The 18889-nt window shown below is 38.5% G+C and overlaps 1 long non-coding RNA gene across 1 annotated transcript in view; it reads left to right on the forward strand.

Annotated features, from left to right (window-relative positions):
* The window catches only part of LOC141929885 (uncharacterized), a 229434-nt gene that overhangs the window by 116725 nt on the left and 93820 nt on the right, over nucleotides 1–18889 (forward strand). Inside the window, exon 3 of the long non-coding RNA XR_012625129.1 lies at nucleotides 1919–1971. This is a non-coding gene — a long non-coding RNA (uncharacterized LOC141929885). The remainder of the gene's footprint in view (nucleotides 1–1918; nucleotides 1972–18889) is intronic.

Genomic DNA, 18889 nt, shown 5'->3' on the forward strand with positions numbered 1-18889 from the left:
AGCTTTCTACTCTAAGTGTACTGTGATCACTGTGTATAGATAGACAAATGCCCTTCATAAGGAATGTCCTGTGCTGCTGTAGCTTACTAGACTTTTCAGATGGGTATAGGCCACCTTTACAATGCTGTAGTGTAAGTTACCTGTGTATTTCTGTTCTTTACAAAATAGTAGGGGAACAAACTTTGTGTGCAAGATGTTTGAAGAGCCATCTTTATGCATGAGTAAATAACACTGATATGTTCAAAAGGCTCTTGCATGTCTTTTTAAGAGAAGGGGTCTAGTCTTACTGTGTCTTCTGTGGTGTATGTGAAGCTTCTTGGGTTCTTGGAGTGACTTTTAGCTGCTCTGCTCTAAAAGTTGGCAAGGTTACAAAGTTTGGTGTTTGGGGAAGCCAGCAGTTCCCCCTTTTTTTAAACAGATGGGTCTTAAGAACAAATTAACAAGCTAATCATTAATCTGCAACCCTTTAAGGACCTAATTGTATTTGGAACTCGCAACAGTATATCAGCATGTAACTTAATGCAGTTTATGGCCCTATGCTGGAGAGAAAATAAATTCAGTGTGTGGGATTGCTCTATCTATTGCAACAATATTATTCTACGCATTTATTAAGTTTCAGACTGGAGGGGCCAGCATAAATCAGAAGTGTTGAAGTTGCTGTGTATTCAGATAACTGGATTGAAAATCTGTCTTATAAGGGAAGGGAGAAATTATCAGACATATATTTATTTCAAAAGCTACTATTTTAGGCATTAACCCAGTATCCTGTGACATGCTATGGAAGGCACTCAAGAACAGTGTGCCTATAGCTGATACTGGTCTGTATGAGTCACTGCATCAGCTGTGAATTGTGTTTCACCTGTGGACAGTTTAGCCAGCAGTGCAATTTGCATTGATACACCTGTGGTTTTTGTTATAGTGGGAAGTATGGTGTTGCAAATTTTTGGAAATGAGGTATCTTTACAGATATTTTTTTCTTTTTTGAACAATTGGAAGCACTGGTGCATGATTATTGAATCTGACTGGCACATCTGCTGGGCAATTTTGTTTTAATACAGCCAGTAGATGCTCTTAAATGAAAACGTATAGATTATACAATATAAACCTGGTCCTGCTGTCGGTGTTGGTCACAGGAGGGATCCTTGCTATTACAGTCCAATTAAAGTCAGTATGCTGTAGGATAACATACTGTAAGGGATAGTGGTGATCCTACCCCCAGTAACTGGACTGGCAATTCCAGAGATTTAGTAAAATGAAAAGGAGGAGTTTTTCCACTTACTCTGCTGCCCTGTTGCTATTTTTTAATTTTCAAGGCTTCTTTCAAGACCACTGTTTTCCTTCATGGATGCAAGATGCCTAAGTGTCTTTTTAAAACCAATAAAAATATCAGCTCAGCTTTGCAAAAAATGCTGAACTGCAGCCAAAAAGACAGCTAGCATGATGCAGGATTATTCTTGGAAGCATTATTTATGCTCAGCATGAAAGACTGAAACATGCAGACTTTTACAGACAGTCAGATAGGCTTTGTCTCAGACTTAGACACATAAAAACAAATGAAAATATTTTCTTGGTTACTTGAAATTTAACTGAGAATTCAGATTCCAGGCAACATAGTTATTCTTTTAATATACAGTAGTGAATGCAGTATTAGAAATAGGGTGATACTGCTTGAGAAGCTGAAACTCCTCATAATGTAGGACTGGAATCTTGAAAATATTTATCTGTGTGAATTATTTTAGAGTTTAAATATTTGCTGGTAAAAGTAGCAAGTGAGGAGCTTAAACTTCAGGTTCTTGCACTTGTAGTCTGGTGTTTGAACTAATTTCTGCAGGGAACTGAGGGGGAAAAAAAATCAACGGAAAGATGGAAAATACTTAAAACAGCTCTCATTTTTTTTTTTTTTCTCCCCCCCCCCCAGCTATGACAGAAGATGTAATTCTCCACGTGGAAACTAGGAAGAGGATTTTGCTTGTAAGTACATGAGAATTTCATTCCTTCCTTGCTACTTGAACCTGGAGACCCAAGAAGAGGTAGGGAGGGAGTAGAGCACACTGAGGGACACACTGAGGGACTTGAGCTACACTGAAGTGCTGTAAACAATCTTGATTTGCTGCCAGCCATTATGAAATAGCATAAATCAATTCAATTCAGGAAGAACTTTGCTTTTTATAGCCGGTAATCTTGATTACAAGTAACTGTAAAGGTCTGCCAGCTATTATGATAGCTCCCTTGCCCATGCTGTAGGATAGCTCCAGAAGTTTCAGTTTTGTTGGACTATAAAGTGGAATGAGCACATATATGACCAATAGTGATGTTGTTGATGACCGTACAGTTGGTTCTTTAATTTTTTTCCTCTATGCTTTTATTTCTAGTCAAATAGTCTCCAAGGAAATTTAGTAGAAGCAGATAATGTGGTGTGGTAACTGAAAGCTTAGAGTCCGTTCTTAGCACAAAGCCCTTACTATCTAAAATAAGTGACTGATTATTTGGTATTGCATAACTATTTTGAGAGAATACTGAGAGAAGGAGAAATACAAATTGTGTTCAGGTGTACAAAAGTTTGAATTTTTAATGCGGATGTGTCACTATAAATCATGCTGCTGGTCAGGGTCAGTCACATATCAACCAATAAACAGGAGCTACAGTTTGGATTTATTGCCCACAAACTCTGTGGAGCAATCACGTTGGGAATATTTTCAATTAATTCTTGGCCTTTCAGACTGAGGAGCTGGTTCAGAGCTTCGTAGAAGCAACAAGAAGATTGAACTTTACTATTCCCAGAACGCTTCAGGAGCAAAAGTGTTATTTTGTGGCAGAAGCAGAGTTAAGTTATGGGAGAGAGTGTACTAAGCTGAAAGTAGTCAAAGTGAGGTTTGGGGTGTATGTGGATGGAAAAAATAATCAGTTGGGTTCCAGGACTGTACCTGTCCATCTCCTCCTCTTCTAATAGTTCTGCTCTGAGCGATCAGTTGTTGTCAGCATCTCTTTCTATGTGTGAAATGTAATAAAATATACAATCTCCAATATTCAATTACAAACCTCTTCCCTTGCCCTGATTGATTGAAATTTGGCTTTGGTTTTATTAAAAGACCTCCTTTAAAAAGGTGAAAATTAATGAAAACAGTAAAGTTAGTCGTGCCGCAAGGTTCTAAATAAAACTGTAGGGAAGGTCCTGCCTTTCTCCACCTGAAAAAGGTCTTGTAGCAAGCGTGTGATGTAGAGTGGCTGAGATCAAGATCTTTCCCAATCTGGCTGTCGATAAAGTTTTACTTGTTCTTACTTTGTTACCTCCATGAGTCCAAGTAGCATAAACCTAGAAAGTATTTAAGAAAAACTGTGTGTCATGTAGGCACGTATGAAACAATTTTGAAGTCACTCTGTAGATAAATGTTCGAATGAAAATTCGCTCAAAATATTTTTTGTGTAAAGATTTTTTTTTTCACAACTTTTGAGAGCAGTTTCCCAGTTTTTTGCCCTTTGTGTGAGGAATTTCTACCTCAAATCCTCTAGATGGTGCTACAGCTACAGCACATGGAAGTGAACTCACCGTTAGGTTTTGTCTTGTTAAAATGCCACTTCACTTAAGTCACGTATCGTACGAAAGGATTAATGACTTCAGCTACGATACTATTTCCAGGTTTATGCAAGGAAGAATCAGCATAGGTGGATTACCCGTCCTCAGCTAAGTAAGAGTAGATCGTTTTTTTTATAGATACAGAAGTCTTGCAGGAACTGTTGTGTGGTCAAATTATCCCCTCATCTCTTGAAACCATACCTTGAGTGCTGACAAGGGCAGAGGTGGCCAACTGTAGCCTGTGGTGGTGATTAAGTGACAGCAATAAGCCTCTTAAAACTCCCAGCAGATGTTGCTGCTTTTGTATGCTAATGGGAACTTCAGAAACCATTTTCTCTTCCTTCTGAGAGCAGATGTAAGTACGTGAAAATTGGTTTCTTATATCAAGAGCAAATTGATAATAACCTTGGTTCAGTTGTAAGGCAGAAGCTGTAGAGGCACTTTATTTGGTAATTGCAGAAAGCTTATGCAGAACTTCATCAAAATTAATTTTTTACGTTCTGCTAACTTTTCTTGTACTGAAGTAGTTAAGCAAAATCTGAAATGTAAGAATAAGAAAGAACTTGACCATCTTTGTAAGACATCTGTCTGTAAAAGGTGTTTTCAGACAATAATAAAGGAGCAGCCTGAGCCATGGAACTGCATTTAAAAACTTCATTTTACTTGGATAATTGCATCCTTTCTGATGTAAATTGACACCTTGCATTTTAGATTCTTTGCAAGGCTAGACAAAATTTGGTCAGTGTTTTCCAAATAATTTAAGGTGCTTTTTGTACTTCCGTTTTATGAGATGAAATACTGGTGTCCTCTTCACTTGACACTACTAAAGCATCTATAATATTCTTCATAGAGTAGAGAGTTTACTTACTGGCCAGACTTCATTTTGGGTAGCAGCAGTCTGTCCAAAGGTCAGCTATAGTTTCTATCAAACGTTGCAATAGTGATCTGAGGTGACTAGTGACAGCAGCTAAAGTTCAGTATTTTTACTTCCTGTCTTAGATGTCTATTTAATGTTACTTGCCCTCTTTAAAGTACAGCTGTCCTTCACTCCAGAAGATAAGTGAATGACTATAGCATCTGTAAGGTTTGTGTATGTATTTTTCATCTTGCTGAAGCATTTCAGTTTGCAAGAACCGAAGGCAAAACCACAAGCTTGTGTGACATGTTCTGTGTACCAAGTTTGGATATACACATCCAAAAGTTCAACAAAGATAACCAGAAACTAGATGGTTCCCTTGCTGACCACCAGTTAAAGTTAAAACGCCTGTTTTAATACCTTGCACATCTGGAGTGCAGTGGCTGACCTTGGGATTCAGGCTGCTAATAAAAGGTGGGGTTGGGGCTCTAAAACAAGAAAGGCCTTTTCCCCACTCTGTGGTGGTCAAATGTGTGATACAGTGTTAGACTGTCCTGGCTGTAGCTGCCATCTTGGGAGAAACAATGGATAAAGCTGGGCTCCTGGCAACTGGTGTCTTTATACATAATCATCAAAAGCCAACGGATAGGGAACTAGTAGAGAATTGGGGTGAAGCTTATTATTGACATTTTTTGGACAAGAGCTGTATTTCTTATTACTTGTGTGTTCTGGGTGATCTTTGAAAGTCCTAATTAAGCTACTGTCCAAAAATGCAACCTGTAGTTTGATGATGCAATATTCTCATTTGTTATTTCTTCATCTTGGTTTGGTTGAGAAGTAGGAGTCCCAAAATATCATAACAAGTCAGTGTTTGTAAACCAAAGAAATCTGAAAACACCACAGCAAGTGTACACACATAATTAGATACCAGGAGATTTCTCCATCACTAATGATACCAGCTCATTTACTAGGGTAATCTGCTTGGAACAATCCTGCTACTAGGAGTTTCTTCTAAAGGCTTTTTTAAATAAAGTTTGCAAAGTTAATTGTGAGAATTACTGGGACCATTGCTCATAGAACAATGATGAGGAAGGCAGTTATAACAGAAGTGAGTGTGAGGCAGATTAAATGAAATATGAGGCAGATTAAATTTAAATTTGCATTTGCAGTTATTCTGGAAAAAGTAGAATTCCTGGTTTTAAAGAAAAGCAAATGCAATTGTAGAATTTATTTTACATCACTAATCTGTTTGAAAAACATCTATGTTTATACTTGGCACTGACTCTTTCCTGCCCCTTGTGCATGGGAGGAGAATGCTGTAACCAGTAACTCCTAGACTGGATTACCTGAGAGCCAAGAGAAGGGGAGGTCTTGGTAGAGATGCTTGGTCTGGGATTCACATCCATTACTTGTCTGACAGAAGTTGCTGAAAACTTTCTGCCCACTGTGAAAACTCTGGGATTTTTCTGTAGTTATTATAATAATCAGAATTAGTGCAACTAGAGACTTGTTCTTTTGGTATTGGTGTTAATTTTGTATTCTTTTTAACCCTTCTTTGTTGGCATCTCAAGATTGTGTATCTGGGTCCAAAACCAGAAATAAATTCAGTAGTAAACCATAAAGCTTTTAGAGGTGGTATGTAGCTATTGTGAAACTTTTTGAAAGGGGTAAGGATTTGCACTAGATTGAGTTGTTTTATAACCCAGCATTGCAGCCTCACCAGTTACATTCTTCCTGTGAGTGTCACTGAAACTTAGTGAACCTTTAAATGCTTTAGTCAGTTTCTTTATCTCCATGTCAGCTAACCAGCAAAATGCATTATTCAGTTCAGTCTTTCTACAGCTAGAAAGTTTAGAAAAATGCCAACAGAATGATAGTTCTAAAGGTACGCCGAAGTGGCGTCAAAGCAGCATCCTGTGACGAATTTCTGTAGTGCTCTTGGAACTGGCAAACACTCAAGTGAGTGTAAATATACAACTCTGACATCATTGGAGTGGAACCAGAAGCCACAGTGAAATACTGTACGCTGTCTCTCACATGGTGGAAATGTTTCTGTGAGGTTGTACATGTAAATTAAAAAATAGCCATTGGCACATGGTTTCCAAGTAACCAATGTATAAACACAGGTATGTGCTCTCTAAACAGAACTTGCATTACATTATTCATGATTCGTGGGATTCTGTGTTCTCTTTCAAGTGGACACTTCGGTGCCTCATCAATAGCAGTGATCCGTGATGTGAGGGCAGGAGCTACTGCCAGGTGCCAAATGTTGAAGGCACTTTTCAGTCTAATCCAACTCCTTTCCCCCTCCTTTATGTATCTTATTAATGTTTTCTCAAAATAAAATACCCTGTTTCTTGAATGTAAGTTTTCACAGCAGCTGAGTAGGGGGATTTATTTTTTTCTTTTGGGAATATCTCATCTCTTTTGGAAACTGGCCTTTCCAGGAGGTGCCAATTATCAGAGTGCCTGAGGAGATCACAGGCAGGAATAGTATATCCCAATAGCCCCTTGAGCTCCTGGGAAGAAGTGGAATGGGAAACTGAAGCACCAGAAGGTGATGATGTCCTTCCTTTTATCCTAACATCCTAATAGCTTTCCTGGATTTTATGCAATATCCAGGTTCAACTCTTCTCTATATTTGCAGCAGGTTTCCCATGTTCTGAGCAGTTCTTTTAAACCTATATTGCTCCCTATGTTGTTTGTGGCTTTTTCCCAATCTCTCCTTTTGTTGCTGTTTTACTTTGACCTGTTAAATATGTAAGTATTTTTCTTAGAAAAGTTTTGTCATCTCATCCACTGAAATTTAAATTTGAATGAAAATTCTGAACTGTTGCCAGCTTCCTTATGTACAATAGCTATTATAAGAAAATAAGTTCAGTAGCAATTCAGTGTTAAACTGTTACCACAATTTGTAAGTGATAGTGCAGAGTGCTGGTATTTACAGGTTTTCAGACTGTGATTCTCTTGATCAAAGAAATGATCTCTGCTGTGGTATGAGTCTGCTGTTTGACAGCATTTGTCATAGTGTCTTCCTCCTCAATGACAAGTCAATGTGAGCCTTTTCAGCTTGTGCAACCCAAGGGTTTATTCTGAATAAACTCTGCTTGGAGATTCTTGTCAATGTAATAAACAGCTTTGGTTTTAGACTTAAAATCCTTAAAAAAAAAGTTAGTCGTAGTTGCCAAATGTTAAAAGGATATCTGAGAGGATCTTTCTTTCACGTCCAAATTCCAATAAAATTTTATTTCTGATGCCAGAGTAAGCTCACTGGATATAAGTGAAGTTTTGGTTTCGGCATGCTCATTGTGCAGGTAGGATGCAATTCAGCCAAGTAGAATGTAGCCATTAGTCAACACTAGTGTAGTTTCTAAAATATAGACATTAAAAAAATCAAGTATAGTTTTGTTCTTAAGTTGTATCAGATGCATATAATTTTCTTCAGAAAGCCAGCTTTTAACTCTTTATGCTGGCAGGCTGCCATTCCAATGTTTATTCTGATCTGCTCCTATGTCTTAATCCAGGGAACTTTATTTTCTTTTCAGTTGCCAGTCTTATGATGGTTCAACTGTGCTGACTTCACTGGCTGTAATTCTGGGTGAGTGAGAGATGGGAATTGGCTTCAAGGGCTTCCAGGAGAATGCTAGGATTCCACCTCAGGTGTACTGATCCTGGGATGTGCTTAACTGGCTGCCCACAGTGCCAGCTGAAATCTGTGTCGCTCAGGTTATTTAAAACGTTTGATGCTGTACATTGACCATGAGTCTTCTTGTGAGGTTTGTTTCTCCCTTTGCTTATGGTGATGCAGCAGTCATTGTCCATGACAGCGTATTACTAAGAACTGTGGCAATGGCAAGTAGCTTAACTGCTGAGTGGTGACATTGATGCATTAGGGATGATGTTTAAGTAGCACTTACTGGTCAAGCAAGACTGACACAATGTGGAGCCATAAGAAGGTGAGGCTAAATTCCATGCCTGAAGAAGGTAAGCAAGTAGGTGAGGTTGTAGTTTGGCCCCCCGGGCACTGGGTGTGTGCCAGCAGTCAGCCAGTTCCTTGTTACGATCCCTTCATGTGCACATACCTGTACTCTGCTCTCCTGGTTGAAGTTTTTTTTTCCTCTTGTATAACTTCTAAAGCAAGTTTCTGTAACTTAGCCCTCTCACCCTGGATTACACTTAGTCCTGGTAAGCTTTCTTTGACACAACTACCTCCACACCTCTCATGTCTTCAGTGCATTTGACTCCTTTGCTGATAACATGATGAAGGTGGAACAGATACATGGTTCTGAGAAAAATCAGTACTTTGAAGAATGTCCTGAACATTTTTTACTGGAAATTTTACAGTTTCTGGGAAAGAACTAGTCATGCAGTGGTTCTTGCAGTTGGGTGAAGTGCTTTAATATGGCATTAGAAAGGGAACCTTTTAGGATGCTTGCTACTTCATAAATGACACACTTGATTAATGTTCATCTTTGGTCAAAAGTACCTTTTAGTTTGGATTTAATCAGCCAGTTGTGCCACAACAATGTAGCTCTATTTCTGGCCTAGTTCTGTGCTAGAATGAGCACTGCGTTAAGGCATAAATATCTTAACAACTTTAGCCACACGCTAGTTTTTCTAGAAAGCATACTTATAAACTAAAATGGTAAACTATTTATAAATGTCTAGTTGACCACTCTTTGGTAAAGACAAGAGCTCTGAAGCAAGCCTAGACTTTTCTGTGCAGCCTTTTAAATCCCAGCTGGGGCTGAATGGTCTTTAACAAAAAGCCAACCGAGGCTACAGATTGGAGCCAGTCTAGTACAGATCCTCCACTGCTCCATCATTTGGAACTTCAAAATCTCTTACGAAAAGCTGTAATAATTGACTTGGCAGATTATTAAGTACAACTCCTGCTACTTGTAGGGCTTTTTCCTGATCAGATTTTAGAGAACAGCATTTCTTTGGGGCTACCCAGCATATACTTCTACCCTGAAACAACTTTTGTGCTCTCTTTGGGGTTTGATGCTGTACTGAGCAAAGGAGGATAGCCGTTTGGGGCAGTCAAGTCGTATCGTACCTGTGAGGCTGAAATCCCAGTCTCCTTTCTTGGCACTATCTCAGTTATCTTCCCATTCAAATCAATGGCAGCATTATAATCTTAACAGGAACACATCTGTTTTTTGGGAGCTGGTGCAAGTTTCCTTCCAGGAAAATAGCAGATTGGTGTTAATATTTATAATGCCTGAAGAGGACTGGATATGATGTAGTGAAGATGAACCAAAGACAGGCACTATTTGCTAATGCATGCAGAATTTCTTTGCTCAGTACCTGATCCTGAAATCTGCCTTAATTTTGTATGCTAGATGGAGTATCAGCACTTCATAGTGGATCAGACCAGTATCTTGTGTCTGACAATATTCAGTATATTGTGTTTTTACAGGCAGTTGAGGGGCATTTTGCTGTATAAATGTTGAAAAGAAAGTATCATTTTTCTGTGCTAAGAGTTCACCTCATGTTTGGGATCTCTAGTTCCTTAACCTTGTGGAGAACTAGAAGGTCTTGGCCTGTTAATGATGTGTTGTGTGATCCTGAGCAAACTACTTCACTTCCTTGTGCCTCTGCTTCCCCTCCCAGTCTCTTCTGTCAGTTTTCCAGAGCACAGGCCTTCTGCTATGTGTGTGCTCAGTGTCTAGTACAACAGAGCCCTGGTCTCTATTGGGGCCTCTAAATACTACCGCTGTATAAAATAAAAATAATCCTTCTCACAAATAGGGATGCGGGTTGGGAATTTCAAAAGGGCAGAAGAACGAGTCAGTTTTCATGGACTCCTTTAAAAGTCAAAGCTTTACGCTCAGAGGCTTAAGGCAATTTTCTGAGACCAGTCCTGTTGCTGTTGGCTGCAGTGATGCAGGACAGCAGAACAGACTCCAGAAATCTTCCATTATATCTGTCTACCCTTTTAGATATCACAAGGGAGATTTTTAGTGCAACAGATTGAACCTCAGATGAGATTACATGCAGTAATTACCAGTGGGATTTATTTGTCCAATTCTTTACGCACCGAGTGGAAAAATGCACGTACATCCCTTAAGAAAAGGGAAGTGTGTGCATTTTTCCACTCTAAGTAAAGAATAAGATGACATGTAAGCATGGATGAGCAAAAAGATAAATGAAGTTACTTATCAGAAAAAATATTCAGATTTTCCCTAATACCTAATATGAGTATTTGGAATAGAGTTATAGAATGGCTGTAAAGTTTGGGTTTTTTTAGTTTTTTAGCTGTAAATGTAAACTAATTAAACCGATAGTTTTAATTAAATTTGAATTGGCTGTGGTATTACACCACTTTAAAAGCCACTGGAGACACTCAAGTTGCATTTAAAATCTAGTATGATAATTAGTGATATCTACATTTATTATTGTGGTAACTACACTTTAATGAATGTGTTAGTACTAAACAAAGCTGCAAAATCTAAGCAGCTCTTAAGAGCATGTTGATTTCAGCCACACTTTATTCCCTTGGTCATCCACTTAAGTGAACTTGGATGCTATAACTGAGCTTTTAAAGATAGTCAGGAGAAAGTGTAAAAGTTAAGGGACAAAAATTAGATACTTTATACTTATTCTAACCAGTGTATCTTGCAGACTTTAATCCATTTTTCCATGTGGTGTCCCAGGAAGAGAGGAAAGCATAGTTATAGTTAAAATCAGGAGTTCTTAGGTGCAGCACTATCTTTCCATCTACTGTCTGACTTTTCAGCCCTGTGGAAACTGAATACAGGGGACGGTGGTGGGTGTGTACTGTTATGTAAGCTGAGCCTAATACTGGTGCAAAATAGGGTCAAATTTACTACTAATGTTATTCTCCCCCCGCGCCCCCCCCCCCCCCCCCCCCCGACACCTTTATTGTGAAGGCTTTTGTTCCTGAAGGGAATTTTGTTAGGATCTCCCTGTATTCATGAGGTTCCATCAATGTTGGCTGCACCCCCTGTGGTTATTTTGATTGCTTGGGTCTCACTTGGGATTTTCAGGACATATTTATTCATGTGGGAAAGAGTGGGCTTTATCCTGCTTTCCATATTGTTGACTTCTCTGTGTTTAGCTTCCTATTAAGTGAAGGAGGTGTAAGCATAAGGGAGTGGCAGAAGGCAGTATTTTATGGAGTTTATCCAGGAAGGCTGGCCTTTCCGTGGGAATATTAAGTCGGCTGTGGTCCCCTAGTTGAGATAGAATTCCTATATTAATTCTATGGGCTACTTGACTCTTCCAGAGAAGGGACACCATCTCAAATGCAGTGTTGAAAAGCATTTAAGCTTTTCTTGCACTAAGCTACTGGAGAGCTGCTTGGCATAATTTGGTTCCTAGCTAAGCTGCATCGACATCATCAGGTTTTTCAAAGAACTGCCTCAGTCCTCGGTTTCATGCTGTCCTCTTCTTCCAGGTGCAAAACAAGCTCTAGTAGGGTTTCAGAAGTGCTTTCCCTGGAGATTTTCCCTGCGGTTGTAATCACCATGTTAGGATTCTCTTAGGCTTCTTTGACCGTACTGTGCACTGTACAGGGGCTGAGACTGGGGGAGAGGATCTAACTGAAGGTTTTGGAGTAATTTCTGCAGAACCATATTGATTTCATCTCTATTAAATTCATTGAGTTTTCCCATAAGGGCTTTTTAATTTAACTGTTGCTAAAAAATGCTGCACAAATTACCTGGCAAGAATGCTGTGGAGTTATAAGCCCTTCAGGCAGTCCCTTAAAGGCAAAGCAGTAAAGTTGGGTGAACTATTCACAGCCAGGAGTTTTTATTCAATGAATTTACCACTTTGTCTGTTCACAGATTACTGACAAACAGCCACTGACTTTTTATGAATTTGTTCATTATCCCAAATTATTCAATGCCTGGTTTATGCAATGCAGTTTTAGCTTCAGGGCTGCTGGCAGACTGATCCATAAGTATTGTTTGAATACCACTGTTTGTAATTCTTACAGAAAAGCCCTATAAAACTCAATAGAGGCCTGGTGTTTTATTTCTGGGCACGTCTATAAAACTTAGCAGAAAATTATATCCTTACCATAAAATTCTACAGCTTGGTTTAAAGTAGTTATAATTTTCTACTGATTTCTGTATGTTTTTAGTAGCATTTATGTAAAAAAAAAAGTTTCCTTCATCACTGTTACTCAAGTTTTTGTAGTTCCTGAGAGTAGAGAGAGTTGATAACATGGATGTAAATCTTTGGGAATTGACCTCTCTTATCCTTGAGTTTCTCTGGTTGCACTGCAATTATGCTGATGCCCATTATAAGACCTTTTTTTGCTATTGGAGTGTAAATGAGTATCAGACCCTATTTGATTCCGTCTACCATTAATCCTAAAATGAAAACTGAAGCATATAAAAAGGGACTGCCTAATATGCAAGTACATTAGATTTCTTCGTCCTTTTGAGTGGATTTAAATGCCCATATCTGTGATAACTCCTCAAGGAATGAGGTTTCATTAGTGAGAATCAGGCTCCACTCGGATTTCAAGATAACTCCAAACTTCAGAAGTGCTTTCTTGGGTCTAAACATGCACCTTTGAAGTGGTATGACACTGTTAGAAACTCCAACACCAGTGTTGTTCCACTGAGGTAAATGGCTTTGGCTATTTGCTTAAATGAATTGAAGATATAAAATTCTCTTCTGATAGGTTGTGTTGGCTTTGATTTGTTATATTTATGTTGGTTTTAAATATGTTCCCCACTGACTTATTCTGGTGTAACAAGAAAAGGTACGTATCTGTGGAGAAGGATTTAATCCTCAGATATGTTTGGTAGGCAATGCTGTTGCAAAGTCTTTGATTTGCAAATGTGCCTAAGGAACCAGTAAGTTACCCGATGGATTGTGCGCTACCTCCTTTTCAGGTAGTAATACTGTTACCAGTCATCTCAGAACTCCTAGTGCTGTGTTACCAGCCTGGTTTAAAGAAACCTCCCTACAAGCACTGCCCATGTAACAAGCTGGGTGTCACACGTGGTTTGCAGCTGCATCCCTGTTGAGGTACCCTATGAGAAGGATGGGTTGTAGGTTTTGCTACTTTTGCTTCTGGAATGTGCCAGTGTTTCTTTTATCCTACCTGAAATACAAAATTCCAGGGACCTGTTGAATGGAAGCAGGATGTTAGTTTACTGGCTAACTCTGTTGCTCTGGAACAGAGATGTCTTTAGCCAGTCAGATATAAAAAGAATTAAAACATCACTAGATGACATTTCTATAATGCGTTGGTGTTTCTGTAAGACATAATAAAATATTCAGCACTTGAACAGATGGATATAGCCACAATCCTTCTGAAGATGTTATTTTAAGGATGTGGATTATACTGGATTAATAGGCCAGTAACTTGGCAGAACTCAGCTTTTTGGTGTTTCAACTTGTAGAGCTAGTTATAATTTCCAGTGATTTAACTGCAAGCTACACCATTTAAAAAAGATGAAAATTGACTTTTAAAATATGGATTATTTTTTTCCTTTAATGAAAATTCTATTTCTAGATAATTCTAAGAACCTTAATTCTTTTAACTGCCAAACTGTTTCCTTTTGGCTAAACTTTGACAGATATTTAGGATTATCAGGTTAACTTGTAATGGATAAAAGATGGGGAGAGGCTATGGAAGAGAAAGCTATTGTTAATGAACATCAGTTTTCAGTAGTGGGTTTTTTATCCATCAGAAGATTTTTAAAATCTTGACACCTGTCAAGAAAGTATTGCTGGTCATGATAAATTGTATGGTATTTAGATGCAATATTTAGCAATGCTGGAATTCTGCCAAAGTTAATGGTATCTTCTTGTTCAGCAAGAAGGAATAGAGGTTATGCTGTGACCTCCAGAAACCCATGCTACAATAGATCTTAATAATGGTGTGTATTTCTTGATTTAGATTTGGAAGCTGGCACGTGTTGCCATGAGTTCTTCTCCAAAATAAACGAGACTTTAGCCTTAGAAAATTCATTAAAAGGACCCAGGATGGTTGCAGGAATCCTCCTTTCTATTTTAAAGAAACAAGGCATATAAAGGAAAACTAGCATCTTTTATTAGGCTCTGTCATAAAAACTGGAAGAAATACTGACTCAGCACCAGCATAAGTCTGTCATAGTAAAATTCTTCAGCAAAGCTTTTTGAGAACTTTTTGCTTATTGGGGTACTCTGTTGTGTGTGCAGTTGTTTCAGTACTGTCCTACCCTGACATGAGAGGTGAGAGCCAGCTTAAAGGTAGCTTTTATGGAGTTCGTTTTAGCTTACAGGAAAACAAGTTTAAATGGATCAATTTCTTATTGCCCACTGCAGCTAAAAAGAATGTTAGAGAGATTTCATCAGCATTAGTTTACTACATTATTAATAAAGTTATTAAAATCTCAGCAGTTACTGTGCAATGCTATTTGAACTATCACAGTTATCTTTTATACTTAACATGGGAATAACTGCAGCATCTCAAACCACAGTGTATCATGGTTCCCACATTCTTGAAAGCTGGTATAAATCTGGCATGTCCTCCTTGAATCGGTAGTATGTGAGTGTTTAACAGCTGTAGTGTGCAGATGTGTTATTTTTTGGTAATCTGGTAGATCAGTGTAATAAAAAGATGGTACGTTTTCCCATCACATGGTTATGAGAACTTTCCTTAATTCAAATTTAATATTAAAATGTTTTCAGAGATACCAGTTCTGGAAAAAAGTAAACATGGTTCATTGACATGGTTGTACATAAAATAAGTTTTACTGTGTAGTTAATGCTTCTCAAGTTTAATGTGTATTACCTTGGGAAGCCTGTTTAGATGCTTGGAGAAAACCCATAAAAAGACTTAATCTCAAATATTGATCTCTTGAGATCAGAAGATGATACTGCATAGCCAAAATATGGAATGATAAAATGGTGAGGTCATTCATGGAGAAACCGTATCTTATCCTGTGAATTTACAAGGGGTTTCCTGAATCTAACTTTTGTCTTAAGATCTGAGTAAATAAACATATCTTTCTTTTGCCTTTTTTTTTTTTTTTTTGGCTTGAAATGTTTAACAGGACTGAGGTGTTTTATAGTTTCTAATTGTGCCTTTGCTATATTAAGGTAAGTGTAGACCTGCACTTGGCCCTGAGCCAGGCTTTGGTGAAATGTCTGAAAATAAACTTGTTAGAGAAATTTACATATTGCTGTCAGGGTGATGTTTTATCACTTGTTTTTCACAGTGTGTTTTGAACTGCGTCTCTACTACATAGTGTTTCAGGTGTCCTAACCTAAAATAGCATGGCTTCTTGAAATTTTTAAAAAAAGTATACCATGGCCTTTCCGTGAAACAGTCTGACCTTATTCAGGGTACGTGTCTGTCACTGCTCAAGTGTTACTTAGTGTCCATGATAATGCACTAATCAAAGGGTGTTTCATGTATTCTCAGCAAAGAATTCATATACCAAGCTGCAGGATGGCTCCTGAACACCAGTTAGTGTTCTTGTGCTTTAAATGTGTGAGATGCTGAGTGCTCAGTATTGTTGTCAAGGGATTATCGTAAGTGAAGAACATAGTGGAAAAAAGTGCAAGTGCTTTGTTTTGCTATTATTTTTTTCAAGTCCTTGGGAAAGATTATTTGCAATGTCCTTGCATGCTCTACAGCATCTTTACATGATCTTTTGATCATTTTTGTCAAATTAATATGCCTTTCATTATCGCATTGAAGAGTGTCTTTCAGCCCATAGAGCATGTAAATTTTATGATAATGAGAAGCTCTTAGTGAGACTAGCATGCGACATCTGGAAGCATTATAAAATGCATTAAAACGGCTGAAGACACCTACCACCTCTTTGTCCCACCTCAATATGAGAGGATAAAAATTTAGCACTTACAAAGCATCAGGCCAGGCCTTGTAAAAGTACTTTTGTGAGTTGTGACTGATATCATATAGCAGGAATGCCAACAGGGACTGCCATCCTGTCAGCTCTGTCTGTAATGAGGAACTTTCACAGGAGTATGGTATTAGCACAAAGTCCATCACACTTTAGCAAGAAATCTGCAAGAGGGCACCAAAAATTTGCCATTATTGTCCCGTCCTTCTTCCTGTGCTTTCCACATGCAATCCAGCAAGCCTTCTTGGTTTAGAATACATTATCTGGAATAGCTTTCACTTGAGAACTTGGCTTACATAGTCTTGCATGAAAACTCCACTGCTTCTACCTCTAGGCTCAGCACCAGAAAAATGCAGGCTCCAGCGCTGGATCTGGCGGAATACTTCTGGGGACCTCTGCCACAGGAAGGAAATGGTGCTCAACTAGCATCTATGTCTGATTTACATCAGCTGAGCCTGTGGCACGTCATCCTTTGCTGGGATACATAAACTGGTTCCCTATAATTTTGCTCTTTTAACACATACCCCTACCCAAAAAAACCACCCACCAAAACCAACTAACCCAAACTTCAGAGGTCTAATTCTCTTCTCTGAACTTCTATGCTCAGCGCTGAATTGATTTCACTGCATTCCCTCCTGCTGTGTGCTGGTATAAACAGGAAGATCAGGCCTTGTGTGTGTTCATTTGCTCCTTGATCTGATTTATGCTGCTTACATCTATTGCTGACTTTGGCCTTTTGTTGTGTGCCAACACAGTTTATGAAATGTAACTGAATTGCTGTATGTTATTGCTCTCCCTGGCTTCAGCTGATGGCCACTTGTTTTTGAAATAGCAACTGAGAAACAATTAATCTACATCAATCCATCACTTGTCTTTCCAGTCTTTATTGAAAATTGAATCCTCCTTCTCCCTTCACTCATCCTTTCTCAAGCTATGGAGGCCAATCCCAGCAAATCTTCACTCACCATCGCATCTTTTTCTAAAAACTGAAATTATTTTTGCTGCCCTCTGATGCACCTTTCTGGTTTTACAAATGTTTTCCCTGAACTAAATGGGAATGGAGTGATGTGTAGTATTGTGAAATTAGACTTTGTTAACTGATGTATCCTGCACCTTTATTTATCTTTCAATGTCTCTTGTTTTTGCCTTTTTGTCTCTACCCAGATAGTTTTTCTGGAAGTATCTCTGCTAAGGAAATAAATTCCTAATGAGGAATACTGAACTGATTCTGCCATTAGTTTTCCCAACTTCATACCAATGTAATTTCAGTAGCTTAGGCTGAATTATTTCTCTTTGCATTTGGTTCCAAGATCACATTTGACTCCATTCCATTCTTTCCCACTTATGTACTTAATTTGGGTAAGAACACTGGGTTCAGAAACAAAGCTTGACCTTGGATGTCTGTGTAGAAGGTAGCCTGGTAAATGGGACTCTGCTGCCACAAACTGAGACGCTGGGCCAAGGCTGGGACCTTCTACTGCTGGACTATGTTAAAACAAACAAAAAACCCCTAAACCAAAACAAAAATTCCTGCATCAGCACCACTGTGTGCCCCATGTGTGGGTGTATTAAGAGAACAAATGCATTCAGGAATCTGAGCTAGTTGTATCCTGTGGCATTTCTGACTTAAAACTTGCTAGGCTGTGAAAGTATGATTTCTTGGGCATGCCATCATAGTTATTTGCTATCTTTTATTTTCCTTTTGGAATATATTTTACATTCATGATATGTTCAAATTGAGTGGTACCTCTGAGGACTTTCTGAAGTAAGAAGCATAAAGAACACTAACCCTGGGGCTGATTTCCAAAGGACCCCACATTCATCATTATGGAAATAATTTGTCGGAAGAGCTTTGTTCCTATTTTGACACTGGAAGGATTAGTTCGGCAGACTTTTCTCAAGTGCTCAACAGATATCTGAGAATTCAGCTCTTTTATAAAACATTTCTGTATCTGTCATGTGAAAAATCATGCTCCTGTTTCTAACAGACTAGAAGATGTGGATGGGGAAGTATCTGGCAACTAGTAAATGAGTCATCTTATAGAAATAACGTGTATCTGTCTAAGTTGACACCACCTCGCTCAGAATATGCTTCTTGTGACGCTTCCTTAAGCTATATCTGCTAAGCTTCTCAAAGTGCCTGTTCATAGTGTGTCTTTTGGAGCTATTTAGAGATATCTTTAGAATTAAATTATGTTCTCCTGAATTTTGTCCAGTTGCCCTTCCTTCAGCAATCTTAATCATGGAAATGTTTGTGAAGTCTGTGTGTCAGCAAAGTCCATGCAAATTGATTTAATCAATGAAGGGAATGTTGATAGAAGATTTTCAGTAGTTACTCCAATGAGGAAATGCCTGTTCTTTGTATTCCGGTTCTGTTTAAGGTCAGTGTGTCAAACACTGAAGATACATAACCAAGGAAGGCCAAAGAGCTTAAAATCTAGGTTACCCTTACTGATGGTTTTCTTTCTTTGATGTTTCTCTAGTCTTTGCTAACAAGGTCTTCTAATATCAGTGACGCCATTAGGGGTGTGAATTAGGATTAGAAAACTTTTCCTTAGTGACCAAAATGTATTGTTTATACTTATATTTTTTCTATTCAAAGTCTTACATTTCTTC

Source organism: Strix aluco, chromosome 14 (assembly GCF_031877795.1).
Source record: "Strix aluco isolate bStrAlu1 chromosome 14, bStrAlu1.hap1, whole genome shotgun sequence".
In the NCBI taxonomy this organism is placed as follows: Eukaryota; Metazoa; Chordata; class Aves; order Strigiformes; family Strigidae; genus Strix; species Strix aluco.